The sequence below is a fragment of the Protopterus annectens genome, chromosome 1.part0 (genome assembly GCF_019279795.1).
Source record: "Protopterus annectens isolate FY-2018-M chromosome 1.part0, PAN1.0, whole genome shotgun sequence".
NCBI classification, from domain to species: Eukaryota; Metazoa; Chordata; order Ceratodontiformes; family Protopteridae; genus Protopterus; species Protopterus annectens.
Window position 1 is genome coordinate 1,332,616,496 of NC_056725.1, and position 13,027 is coordinate 1,332,629,522.

At 38.0% G+C, this 13,027-nt stretch overlaps 1 protein-coding gene across 2 annotated transcripts in view; it reads right to left on the reverse strand.

The window, feature by feature from the left end:
- Nucleotides 1-13,027, reverse strand: part of LOC122797960 (interleukin-3 receptor class 2 subunit beta-like) — an 836,628-nt gene that overhangs the window by 789,750 nt on the left and 33,851 nt on the right. The window contains exon 1 of one of the 2 annotated variants that reach the window (XM_044066503.1): nt 8,202-8,250. The exons of the other annotated variant lie outside the window; for it this stretch is intronic. The gene's annotated coding sequence lies outside the window, so the exon portion shown is untranslated. Of the gene's footprint in view, nt 1-8,201; nt 8,251-13,027 lie in introns of those variants that run through there. 2 annotated transcript variants of the gene reach the window in all.

Consider the following 13,027-nt stretch of genomic DNA (forward strand, 5'->3'; position numbering starts at 1 on the left):
GACAGCTGACTGTTACCTTCTCCTTATTCAACCTAGTGAATGGGACATCAGTGTGCCTCACTATCAAGTCACCTAGGATTAATGTATTGGGCAAGCTGTTTTGCCTTAGGAGCTTAGGTTGAGGGGCACACTGTGTAGGTGAGCTATGTGTCTTGTGATTTGTGCTGTGTTGTGGTGGTCGAGTGCGTTTCGGATTTGGAGGTCTCTGCTGTTTGGGTAGATTTTTATTGAGAGCCTCCATGAAGGTGGGTGTGTAGTTTGTGTTTTTATGTGAGAGCTGTGATGGTGGGTGTTCTGGAGGGCTATGTGTTCCATGTGGTGTGGTGCAGGTGTTGACCTTGACCTCTTGACCAGCTATTTCGGTCTTGGCTGAAGACTGCATGTCTTCCAGTTTGGATATACAAGTGCATCTCTCACAAATCTGAGTGTTGGGAGGTAAGAGGAGAGGGCTGTCTGTGTACAAGGCAGTTGCTACACTGCCTCAGAATGCCAAAGTTCACCAGGTTAATAGGGAAAGCAGAGGGAATGGACCTTTAGCCATGCCAGGAGGGATGGTCATTATTAATAAGTACTGGAGCTGTTTCTATATAGGACATTTAGTGCTGTTAGCACTTATGTGTGCTAAAATAATTGCTACAAGAAGCCAGATGAAGTGCTAGGTGAATAAGTTAGTTAAATGCAACAGAGAAGCAAAATAGCAAGATCTAAAGGAAAAATTGAACAGCAGACTTTCTGGCACCGGTAATAGTTTACCCTAGCTTAGGGGCACTGCACTGCGTGCATACCCATGCAAACATGGGTTTTTAAAGCAGAAAGTTGAAAGGGAGTTAGAAACCACTCCTCTTGTGGTAGATAGGCTACCTAGTGCTTACCATTCCCACTGATAAGCTGAGAGGCTTCCCTCTAACACAGAAAGGTCTGGGGAACTCAGAAACTATAATACAGTCCTGAGTACAGCAAATCTGCATCTGGACTACTCTAGTAACAGGAAAGGCAGGATAACAATATAGAACTTTTTTTTAATATAACAGTAGCAAACAAGCAAACTGATTTAAACAAATTAACCAATAAAAAAGCTCAAAACTGAGCCCTTTTTCAGCAGTCTTCAATCAGACAAGTTCTAGCTGCACACTCCTACCACTAGGGTGTAGGTGAGCCTTCTCCAAAAAAAGATAACCTGGCCTAGATTAGTGCACAAGTTATACAAACAAAGCTAGCTTCAGCAGGTCTGAATCTAGTCTATGCTACAGCAAACAAGGCACACCAATTTCAGAAAGAAACAGTTCAAATAAGCAGGAACAATAAGCCTTTAACCAGAAATTCCAAGCTCAGAAGGGCAGAATCTACCCTCTCCTCCCACAAGAGTGCAGACCACAAACCTTCTTAATGTAAAATAACTGGCCTGAAGCCCAAGTGCTTAAACCAGAACTAAGACACTTTTAGAATAACAGACACTAAGCCTTCAATCAGCAGTAACCTCATACTGATGTGAGTGGTAATTGCAGTACTGGAATTAATCCTTCCTCCCAAGATGTAGTAACCTCAGAGCAGATTATAAATAAGTACGGGGTAGAGGGGGGAACAGGTTCTTGCACAGAAGAAAGTAACATCCTACAAGTCAAATGTGCTGTTCCATATATTGGGTAATTACAGACCCGTACATGTGACCAACATCATCTGTAAGGGAATGGAAAGGATTATTATGGACTTACAAACTCTCAACCTACGTCAGTTCAGTTTTGTCAAGGGCAGATCCCATCTACTTAACCTAGGTGGCTTCTTCAAGAAAGTTACTGAAGCAATGAATGAGGGAAAGTAGGTACACACTGCATATCTAGATCCTGCAGTGGCATTCAATATCATTTCACACTCAGGTATAGTTGATAACCTTACCTAGCTAAATGTAAATAGCTACATAACTCACTGGATAGCAAAGTGGCTCACTAATGGAACCCAGAAAATTGGGGTCACAGGCATACCTCTCAACTGTACAGATTTTTGCAGAATGTCCAGATTTTTGCCTCTTATTTTTGGTCTGTTCGTCATAAAATATGTGGTTTTCTAGCAAATCCATAAGAACTGAAGTCAATAAATAATGATAGACATTTGAATTTTAGACTTCACATCCTTCAGAAAATATAGAATTATATAAACTCTATCATTCCAGCAACTTTCTATGTTTATAGGAGCAATATTTAAAATCTGTCCCTATTTGTGGGCTTTTGTCTCCCCTGTTTTTCTAGCTTTGTCCAGATTTATTGCGCTGAGTGGTTAAGAGGTAAACACTCTTTCAAAAGACCTGTAATTGCAGTGCACTCCAGAGTTCAGTCCTTAGGCCAGTCTTCTTTGGCATTTACTTATTGGCGGTAAAAGATAATGTTAAGCATTTATTACTGACCAAGTCTGCATATGAATTTAAACTCGATGCCATCATATACTCTCCAGAAGGCACCAAGATCCTCCAAGAGAGGCTTTCCAAAACAAATATCTGTTGTCCAAACCATGGCTTAAAACTAAATGCCAAGAAAATGTATAATAGTATCCTTTGTCAAGCATGATATGACCTGTTACTATTACATAGGCAGTACTCCCCTGAAAACTGATCCACTAATTAGGGATTTGGGAACCTGTGTAGACAATGATCTGTCCTTCAGTCACCATGTATCCACTATTGTGAGAAAGTCCTTGTACTTTGCACATCCTATTAGTAAAGGTATGGCATCTAGGTCATAAGATGTGATCATTCCGTTGTTTACAGCACTTAGTATGCAGATCACTGAGTATAATCCTCCCTTTGGTATGTACCTGTCCAAACACTTGACATAACCTGAATGACCTCAAATTACCTATGGCTTGATCCCTGTTATCCTCATTAGGGGTAATATATAATTACTGACCATGGGATAGATGGCACCAATCTATAACCAAATGGGATAGGTTGCTTCAAGTACAAAAAGGGAAACTGGTTAAGCTTAAAATGGACTGCAAGGGAACATAGCCTGGTACGTACCTATGAACAACACATTCTCATCAAGAAAATCAAGGGCCTAAATCATATAAGCTACACTGACTATCGCAAAGGCCTGTCCCTCTTCTCAGTACCTTACAAGCAACTGAGGGGCAGTCTCTCTGCCTTGCTTACATTGCGACAACCAAACCATCCTTTTGGATGTACTGTACATCCAGAAGTCCAGTGGTGGCATAAATACCCACTCAAGAGATCTTAAGCTCATCTGCAACATAAATAAAACATGTTGGAAGGATAGATATCTATTACAGGGAATATCAGTTTTCTGGAATCGTCTTCCTCACCACATAAAGCAAACTAAGTCTCTTACTCTGTCCATATGTAATCTTTATGAACGGATAGGAAGCCACAAGTTCATCTCTGGTTTGGCATCTTTGTCTCTTATGAACAGGGGAAACATGTAAATGTCTACCTGGTTCTGAGCTATTTGTACTTAAAACACAAGATCAGTAGATTTGTGTTTAAAGTATAATGGCTAAAAATCTTCTTGGGACTACATGGTTAGCCTTCTAAGGATCCTCATTGATCAATACCCTAGTAAGGACCTATGAACCTTGCTGTGAAACTATATAAAATATGGATGGATTTAGTATTTATGTTTTTGTTTCCATAACTCATTACTTATTTCTTAAGTATGGGAAGCTTATGTGATCCTTCGATCTTCTAAATGTTTTTTAAAAGTATGGCAAATTGCATGTGAAAAGCAGATTTTATATAGTTTGCGAGTGGAAATAACTGCAAAAAGTATAGCTTGCCTACAGTCTAGTCGTGGACAAATCCATCTGCAAACACATCCCAGAAGATAATTACACATGGTGGCACAAACATGTTATATTAATTAGTCATGATACTGTTACTGTAACTTTACAAAATTGACCTGAAATGTGTAACAGTAACTGTAGGTTTGTGTAAAGATTAAGCAGTATATATTAACAGATATTCAGAAAAAGTTACTGCAGAAAAATACTGCTAGAAAATACTGCAGAAAAATACTGCTAGAAAATACTGCAGAAAAATACTGCTAGAAAATACTGGGATTCTGGAAATGACAACCATATTCCAAAACAGGTTGGAGCGCCCCCATTAGCTATTGTTTTTCCAGTTGTAGTGGGATAAGGCAGGGAAATAGCTTGTCACCATCTTCTCTAATTAAAGTAGTAAATGAACAGCATAAGCCAACAAAAATCCAGTAAGTTATAAAAAGAAATGCTTGAAAACAGATGATAAAACTGTCAGCTCTTTTCTGTTTCTTTGAGCTTTATTGATGAGCATTTTTGTCTTATACAGTGACTTCTTCAGATTCAGAGTTCAGTATAACAAAAAAGAGCTTTTCGAGTTTTATAACGTTATTAAACTCCACCAATTTAGGGCGGCCAAGGTGGTGCAGCAGTTAGCGTTGTTCACCTCACAGCAAGAGGTTCTCTGGTTTGATCCTTGGCTGGGGTGCCTTCTGTGTGGAGTCTGCATGTCCTCCCTGTGGTTGCGTGGGTTTCCTCCGGGTGCTCTGGTTTCCTCCCACATCCCAAAGACATGTTGTAGGTGGATTGGACACTCTAAATTGGCCATAGGCATGAGTGCGTATGTGTGCCTTCTGTGGAAGGTTGGGCACCGGGCTGGCAACTCGACACTGTAAAACTCCACTGCCAATCATGAGCAGACAGGTGATCCGCTGTGGTGACCCCTAACTGGGAAAAGCCAGAAGAAGAAGAATTAAACTCCACCAATTTAATATAATTCTCATGATGTACTTTTTATTTTTATTATTATTATTTTGGGGTCTCAAACTGTTCATTTACTGCTACAACTAGAAAAGAGGGATACAAGCTCCTTTCCTGCCTTACTCCACTACTGCACTGGAGTAGCAGTAGCCAATGGGAACACTCCAGCCTGGGTTTAAATTAGTTAGGCCTGTGTGACCCTCTAAGACAGACTAGCTGTTGGTCATGGCACTGAATACTTAAAACGCAAACCTACATAATTTTTAAATGTTAACAGTAGAAACTAGAGTAATGCTGTGAAATAGTAGGAAGAACCCATTTTGTGTCAAAATGAGAGTACAGAAGATAATTTCCTTCTGAAATTTAAGTTACACAAGTTTTCCATGTTTAGTGAGATTTAATGTCAGAGATAACTAGCACCTTCCTTTAATTTGCTGCATGTGGTTAGAGTAGTTCAGTAAAGCACCACTCACATGTGCACTTACATACACTCCTTTCTCTCTCACATGGTTGTGTTACAACCACTCAGGTTCCAAGCACTCAAAGACCACAATTTCAAAGCCAGGGATTGGATCTTGTAACCCTTATAGGCTGCCGGCCATACTTGAACTTGAATAGGAGTTTGGATAAGCAGCTGACACACCTTACACAGCCACATTATTTCAGTCTGAACAAGGTTAAGTATGGCAGCTATGGGGAGAAAGTAGAAAGGGGTGAGAGTGCAGATTAAAGTAGACATCAGGTGGGGAATTTAGGTTTTGTGAGCAAGAGAGGAGTTTAAGGGTTGAAGAGTGGGAACAGAGTTTTCGGATTAGGGAGCAAGAGATGACTTTAAAGTTAGAGAATGGCAGGGGAGTTTTATTTTTAGTAAGTGATCTGGGAATTTAGGTTCAGGGAAGGGGGTTGGACATTTAGGTATAGGGATTAGTTAGAGATTTTAGGTTTAGAAAGGGGAAGTGGAGATTTAGGGTTAGGGACTGAGGACTTGGGTTTGGAACTCATCTGGGAAAAGGGTAGGAGTTTAGGGTTAGAGTTACAACTTTTGTACAGTAAGTTTCTTAGGATCGTGTGTTGGGAGGCTTAAGTAGTTAAGTAAGACTGGGCTAGACAGAGTCAGAACACTTGGCTTATGAAAGAAAGTGTGTCACCAACTACTAGCACATGAGCATTTCTTGTGTAGACCCCCCCACACACACACATACACACATGCAAACAGATGCTGTTTTAATTAAATATTTTACTCCAATACCTGCAGATTGGTACAATCCTCAATTAACACTCCACTCCAAAATTCTTATAAAGATCTAGTTTGCCATTCTCATGCTGTTTTTATTGCTACTAGAATATAAATATAGCCTCATTTGAGATAACATTTTGCGCTGCTCATAGAATATAACTGCAGAAATTGTTATGGTTTTCTATCAGACAGATGATTAATGTCATTTATTTATTAACCACATTCTAAACTGTTCCACTGTGTAGCTAATACCATATAAAGTGCACATATACAATAGTACAAACATCCTGTTGAATTCACAACTTATCATTCTACACTATTACACAAAATCACCACTAAAGACAACACTGATTGTCATGATGCAACAGTTTCCATAGCTGCTTCAGCCTCTTTTGCTATGCACAGACATTAATAGCTTTTCAAGAATATTCTGTAAAACCAAAAGATAGCACCTCTGTTAGGATGCAGTATTAACAGGGACCATGCCAAGAGGGCAAGGACATCACACACCAACAGTCACACGTTAGAATTTTTCATCAGTAGTACCATTGTGAGTTGCTATGGAGAGAGGTACAACATCAAGGTGTGAGAACAGGTAATTTCAGGGGTGGGGTTATGAAGTTCTGGAAGGGAAGGAAACATCATTTAATCTGTTCAAATAATGGGCAAGTCACAGTCATTTCTGAATATCAAAGATTTGTTAGACTATTTGGAAACCATAGTAAAAACCACAAAGGTCTTATTTTATGTCCTGTTTGCAGAACAATGCACACACACACACTATATATACAGAAAAAGGGTAGTTTTCATATATATCTGCTTTAGTAAGTTATGTGCAAGGTGTAACACTAAAATACAAATGGTCTCCTTTGTACTGTAATTTGACCTCTGCATAGTTATGAACATGCCTGATCACTCTAGTTAGAGTACGTATAATAATTTAACAGTAAATACAGGTGTACAACACTGCTGTGAAAATGAAAAAGATAACTTTCTATGTGATATATATATATATATATATATATATATATATATATATATATATATATATATATATATATATATATATTCTTTTTTTATATATACTTCATTTTCATTTGCTAATGTTTGTTTAACATTTGCTTCTCTGAACTTTGAACTCCCCTGCTTTGTAAGGTGCTTTGTGATAAAGTACAGTAAAAAAACTGACCTGAGTGAAACATCACTACCATCCACATTAGGTCAAATGTAAACAAATAATAAAAATATTTATTATCCTAAGAACTACGTTTTTTTTTTCATTGAAGTGCCCCTACTGACTGCAAACAGCAAATTATATAATACCAGGGTACACTACAGGAATACATTAATGTCTAGTGCCTATAGTTTAGTGCTTTCACAAAAATGGTGATAATATATTTTAAAATCTGTATTTGTTACATGCATAAGTGTCTGTCAGACAATCATTTTTTGACATACAAATCACTAAAATTATTTTACAGAAGATGTTAATTAGTCTGTACAGGTCTATTGTTATCCCTTAAATAGTTGCAGCTCTTTGATGTTTATACATAATTCAAAGTAAATGCTTTATCAAACTCATATTTCTTGTATAAATTTCCATGGGAAACAAAATTCCTTCACATCAGAATAGTACTTTCTTGGCACTTACTAGTGTAATGCACTTCTGAAGGATATTTCAAATTAAAATTCTGTTAGTCAGAAAAATGTCACAGTATTTGGTGAAGCAAGACTTTTTAAAGACTTTTGGGAATTCTTCCTGCAGTTTATGAACCCAGAATAACCAGATAACATTGCAGTACTGCATTTACTGTGTATTGTCTTTCCAAAAGAACAAAAGTAAAGCAGTGGAACTGATTTTGTCAGTTATACAGTCAATAAAAGGCTCTGAATGGATATGAACATGTATTCTTCTTAGACGGACCCTCACTATTTCATAAAAGAGATGCAAAACTTTGATATTTATGTTTTCTCAGTGCAGTCTAAATTTGTCTTATCAGTTCAGTCTAACTTCCTGGTCTCTGTGCAGGAAAATTTCAATATAAACCCAACATGACTGATGAATATGCCTCTGTTAAAAGTATTATATAGTCAGAAAATCATTACAGTTATAAAAAAGTAACTATTTGATACAAATAAAATGCCTAATTAAGCAGAATTACACAGAGCAGCGGTAAAAATGTTTTCTAAGAAGGGGAAAAAAACAGAAGTCACTTACCAATAAGAGAAGTCCTGCTAAGACAAATCTTTACTCTGAGTACAGCTCACGATGTTTTGAGATAAAAAATGTTGGGTCTAACAAGAAAAGTAGCACCACCTCCTTTTCTACTGCTAATTCACTAGAGTTTCCTGCTTAATAGTGACTGGTCATAGATTTTATCACCCCCACCCGGTACCACCACCTCACAGAAAAACAAAAGAAAAAAAGGAACATCTGAGAGGGTTTTTTTTTGTTTTGTTTTTGCAGTAAAACTTTCTCAAGGAAGCAGAAGATACTTAAGATTTGAAAAAATGTTGATAATTGTGGTTGTGCTAATACATCATAAAAATATGATATAATTTTCTTTCTTCTGTCATAACAGTACTTACAAACATATTAAGACTACCAATGACTGTATTAGTCTTACAAAACTCTTAGAAGGATAGAGCAGGTTGGAGGCATATATGGTATGATTTCTTAAACACTGTGTAGCATATTACTTCGATCATCAATTAATCACACAGAGAGCATTGACAATTAACATCAGTGATGCCCAAAAACAATTAAAGGGATAATGCTGAATAAAAGCATAAGTAAATAAGACCACATCACACAGCTGTTTACCAACTCTCATCAAAAACACTCTCGTGTGAATATGAATGTCCCAATAAGTCTTAAAGCCAAGCAGAACATATTGTATCCCAAACATGAACAACCCACTTATAAAACAAAAAACTCACATATAAAAGAAATGAATAAACTGCAGTCATTTTATCAAACAGGACGACCTGTACAATAGTATTAAAATTACAAACAGCAGGTAGCTTTGAACCTAGGCTACTGCCTTCTCAAAACTGTAATTGGTTTGACTCCACTAACAGCCACCTCCAAGATTTCACTTGCAATGACGTTAGCCCTAATACTTCACTCACTGTATGGTGCAGCCCTTATTTACTTAGGCTATTTTTTAAGTTATCCCTTTCATTCTTTTGGAGGGTTACTGATGTGAATTGTTGGCGCTCTGTACAATTAAGTTTAAATAGAAGTAACTTGCTTCAGTCAATAAAGGAAGCCAAACACCACATTTAATGTGAAATTTGAGGAAGAAATGCAGATTTTTTATCTATTTATTTTAAATTGTTCATTTTATTTTTTATATTTTGTGGTTAAATAAGTAAGCCTACTGACTGCAAGTATCCACTTTCAGGACTGATCCATGTGCATTGTGTGAGGAAGGGACTTGATCAAACTCACTGACTGGGATTCATAGTCAAGAATTGTTACTACTAAATGAAGTTACTGTGCAAAGCACCATGGGGCTAATGAACGATGTAACAGGTTGGGGATAGCTCCTGAAGACTGAGCAAAAGACAACGTAAAAAAATGGAGAAGCAGTGATAACAGGATGACCACTACCGTTCTACCATATGACAAGAGCAGTACTATAGCAGTGTGCAAGGCGGCCATAATGTGAGTCAGTGTAAGACAGGCTGCTGTGGCCTACTTCATTGTGCAGACAGCTGCAAACAGTGGCTATCAACCATAAGAGGGAGAGCACAACTACCTAGTGACAGCCCAGTGTGGGTGTGCACTCACAGTGGCAACACTATTAATCACATACATGGGAAAGCATGGGGCACAGAGAAAAGTAGGAAATAGGAGAACAGCAAGCCCCTCTGCTAAAAAAAAAAAAAAAACATAAACAAACTTTACAATCTAAGAAAAAAAGCTCATAGTCCTAGAAGATAGAATGAAAGCTCAGCATGCTATGATCAACCTCAAAGGGATTAACAAAAAAAAATTAATAATCAAGTTGAAATCCTACAGAGTTTATTACAAATTAAAACTTGGTTTGTCAGTCAAGGATAACCACAAGGCATTATTTAGTTAAGTATAGAACCTCAAAAATAATATCAGGCATTGCACTGAACTTATCACTAATAGCAACACCTGCTCAAACCCTGAGGATATTGCTGAGATCCTTGTAGATAAATTCCTCTCCAGCATCTTCCCTCTGCCTTCTCCGGTCTTCCCAATCCAAACTGTACCCTTCCATAATCACCTCTGAACAGATACTAAAAGCACTCTCCAAGACCAAAAATAACAGCTCTGTGAGTCCAGTCTCAGATGACATGCAGGGTTGCTTCTTTCTCAGTATGAAGCACCCTGTACAGCCAAGCATCTCCAATGGATACAAACTGGAAATATGTTGAAAAGCTGTAGCAGTTTTCCACCTCAAGAGAAGCCCCATCACATACCAGGACAGCTATAGACCTATCAATGTCATCAGCTTAATTTTCAAAGTGATGGAAACCATACCATTCAGCTGACCAGATTTTCACAGAATGTCCACATTTTTACCTCTTATTTTTGGTCTGTGCTTCATGAAATTTGTGGTTTTCAGGCAAATCAGTGAGGACTGAAGTCACTAAATAACAACATACATTTGAGTTTCAGATGTCATATCCTTCAAACAATGCATTCTAATATAATGCCTGTTAACATAGCAACTAAGTTTATAAGAGTAACAATTAAAATCAGTCCGTATTTTTGGGCCTTTGTCCCCTATTATTTTTGGCTTTGTCTTGACTTCTTGCATTACAAGGTTGAGAGGTAGGATGGAAAGCATCATCATGAACTTTGTGAAGAGGGACACAGGGAAGTGACAATCCCTAGACTCTGACCGATTAGTTAAAAACTTGGCAGCCAAGATTAACAGCTATTCTTCTGGACTAACAAAATATTTAGTTCTTCTCACATTCTGCAAGGGCTGTTACAGGAAAAAACTCCCACCTTCCACAGCTTGAGTGTGTTCTCCCCTTGTTTGTATCTGTCTCTGTTAAAAACACTGCAATCTTTAAGATCCTTTCCAATAAAATATGTTGACTTGTAGTTAGCTTGCCATGGAATGAACACAAGTGCCTTACTTTTTCAAGGACTAAGTAGCTTCCAGTAAGGCCAGGTCAAATCTTCTTCATGGTTTCTTACTCTTCAAAATACTCAACCTTGACATCTCCTCCCTTCTCTCTTCCACACTTTTTATTGCCACTCAAGCCTATAACCTGAGAAGGCAAGCCAGAGCCAATCCTTCCATACAAACCTCTTCTCTCAGGCTGTACTCTATCATCAGCCATTGTTTGTTGTTACTGGCCCCAAAATTATGGCAGTCAATTTCTCCTGATTTAACTGACCACATAAACTACTCCCTGTTTAGGCCACAATTCAAACAATAATTACTAAAACAGTTGGAATGCAACTGTCCATCTAAAGGATATGTCACCTAAACTGATATCTCTAACTGCATTATCTGTCAGTACCTTTACCTCACACATACCTGATTCACTCATCCTAAACTGTGATTCAGCTTTCCACGCCATTACTGCTCTGACCCAGTTATACACAGCCTGGTCCCCTCCTTCATCTTACTTGTCTTTATTACCATTCCTAGCCTAGTTACTACTACTACTACCCATAGATTGTCCACTTCTACACCTTCTACTTTAAAGCTATTCTCCTTTTTCTATTCCACGTATGAAACTGTACATGTGCTTTGTTACATTTTCTGTGTGTATATTGTTTTTCAAATTTTCTGTGCTTACTCACAAACATAAGTCACAGTTATTTGTTTACTGCATATTGTTTTGTTACATTATGATGTAACCCAGGCTGAGTCAGTAATTGGTCATTGCTAGATCAGTGTTCTACCTTAGTAAACAAATTTAAGTAAATAAATAAGTAAAGAGTCACAGAAGTACAAGAAGAGGGTAAGTCCAAGCTCACATCTTATCTCAATTTAGCTAATGCTTTTGACACCATATACCACTCTGGCAATATTTAACAAATGGAACAAACTCAATATAAATTCCTATGTAACCCATAAGGTTGTCAACTGGTACGCCATCTTGCAAGAGACTTGTTAATAATGGTGTACACCAGGGTTCTGTTTTGGGACACTTCTATTTGTCATCTACTTCTCTAATGTCAAACCTGGCATTAAAGGGCTCTGGCTGCCATGTTCATGGACTATTGCAAGCGTGGAGCTATCATCAGCTCTCTTGAAGACACTCATATCCACTAAGAGAAGCCTAAATAGGAAGAACAGGTGATATCAGGATCACAATCTAAAGCTAAATGCAAAAAATGTAGCATTTTATATTTTGACAAAAGGGGCTATCACACATCTACCACATAAATGGCACCCCCTTAAAATACACACTGTCATTTGAGACCTAGACACCTTCATAGACAATGAGTTCTGCTTTAACCACCACATATCCACTGTCATTAGGAAATCCTTCTATGTCTCCTAACTGAATACTAAGAGTATCTTCACTCACTCAAAAGAGGTGATCATGCTCTTCTACTCATCCCTCATTAGGTCTATCCAGCATACAGATGTTTCTTCAGTTTGTCCATGCCCACACACCTAACCCAGCGTAAAATCCACAGTGGTTCCTCACCCAAAGAAAATAAAATCATGGATATAAGCTCCCTATATTAGGCACAGCATTTAAAAGTCCAGTCATTCTTCTCTGTCTCCTACAGGGCAATTTATGTCTGGTCCCTCAAGTGGTTAATGGCCCAGTCCTGCTTTATTTAATCCATGACTACATGACTAGTAGTGACACAAATACAGGATAAAGGAACCTATATCTGTATTGCAAAATAAACTGGACTTGCTGGCATGACAGATGTCTCCTCCATATAATACTTCACCTCTGGAAGAAACTACCATTTTCTGCAAAGCAAAGTTTATCCATCACTATCAATCAACTCTAACGTGGATGTATGTATGGGAAAACACAAATTTACTGCAAGTCTGGTGGCCTAACCCTTATAGTCTG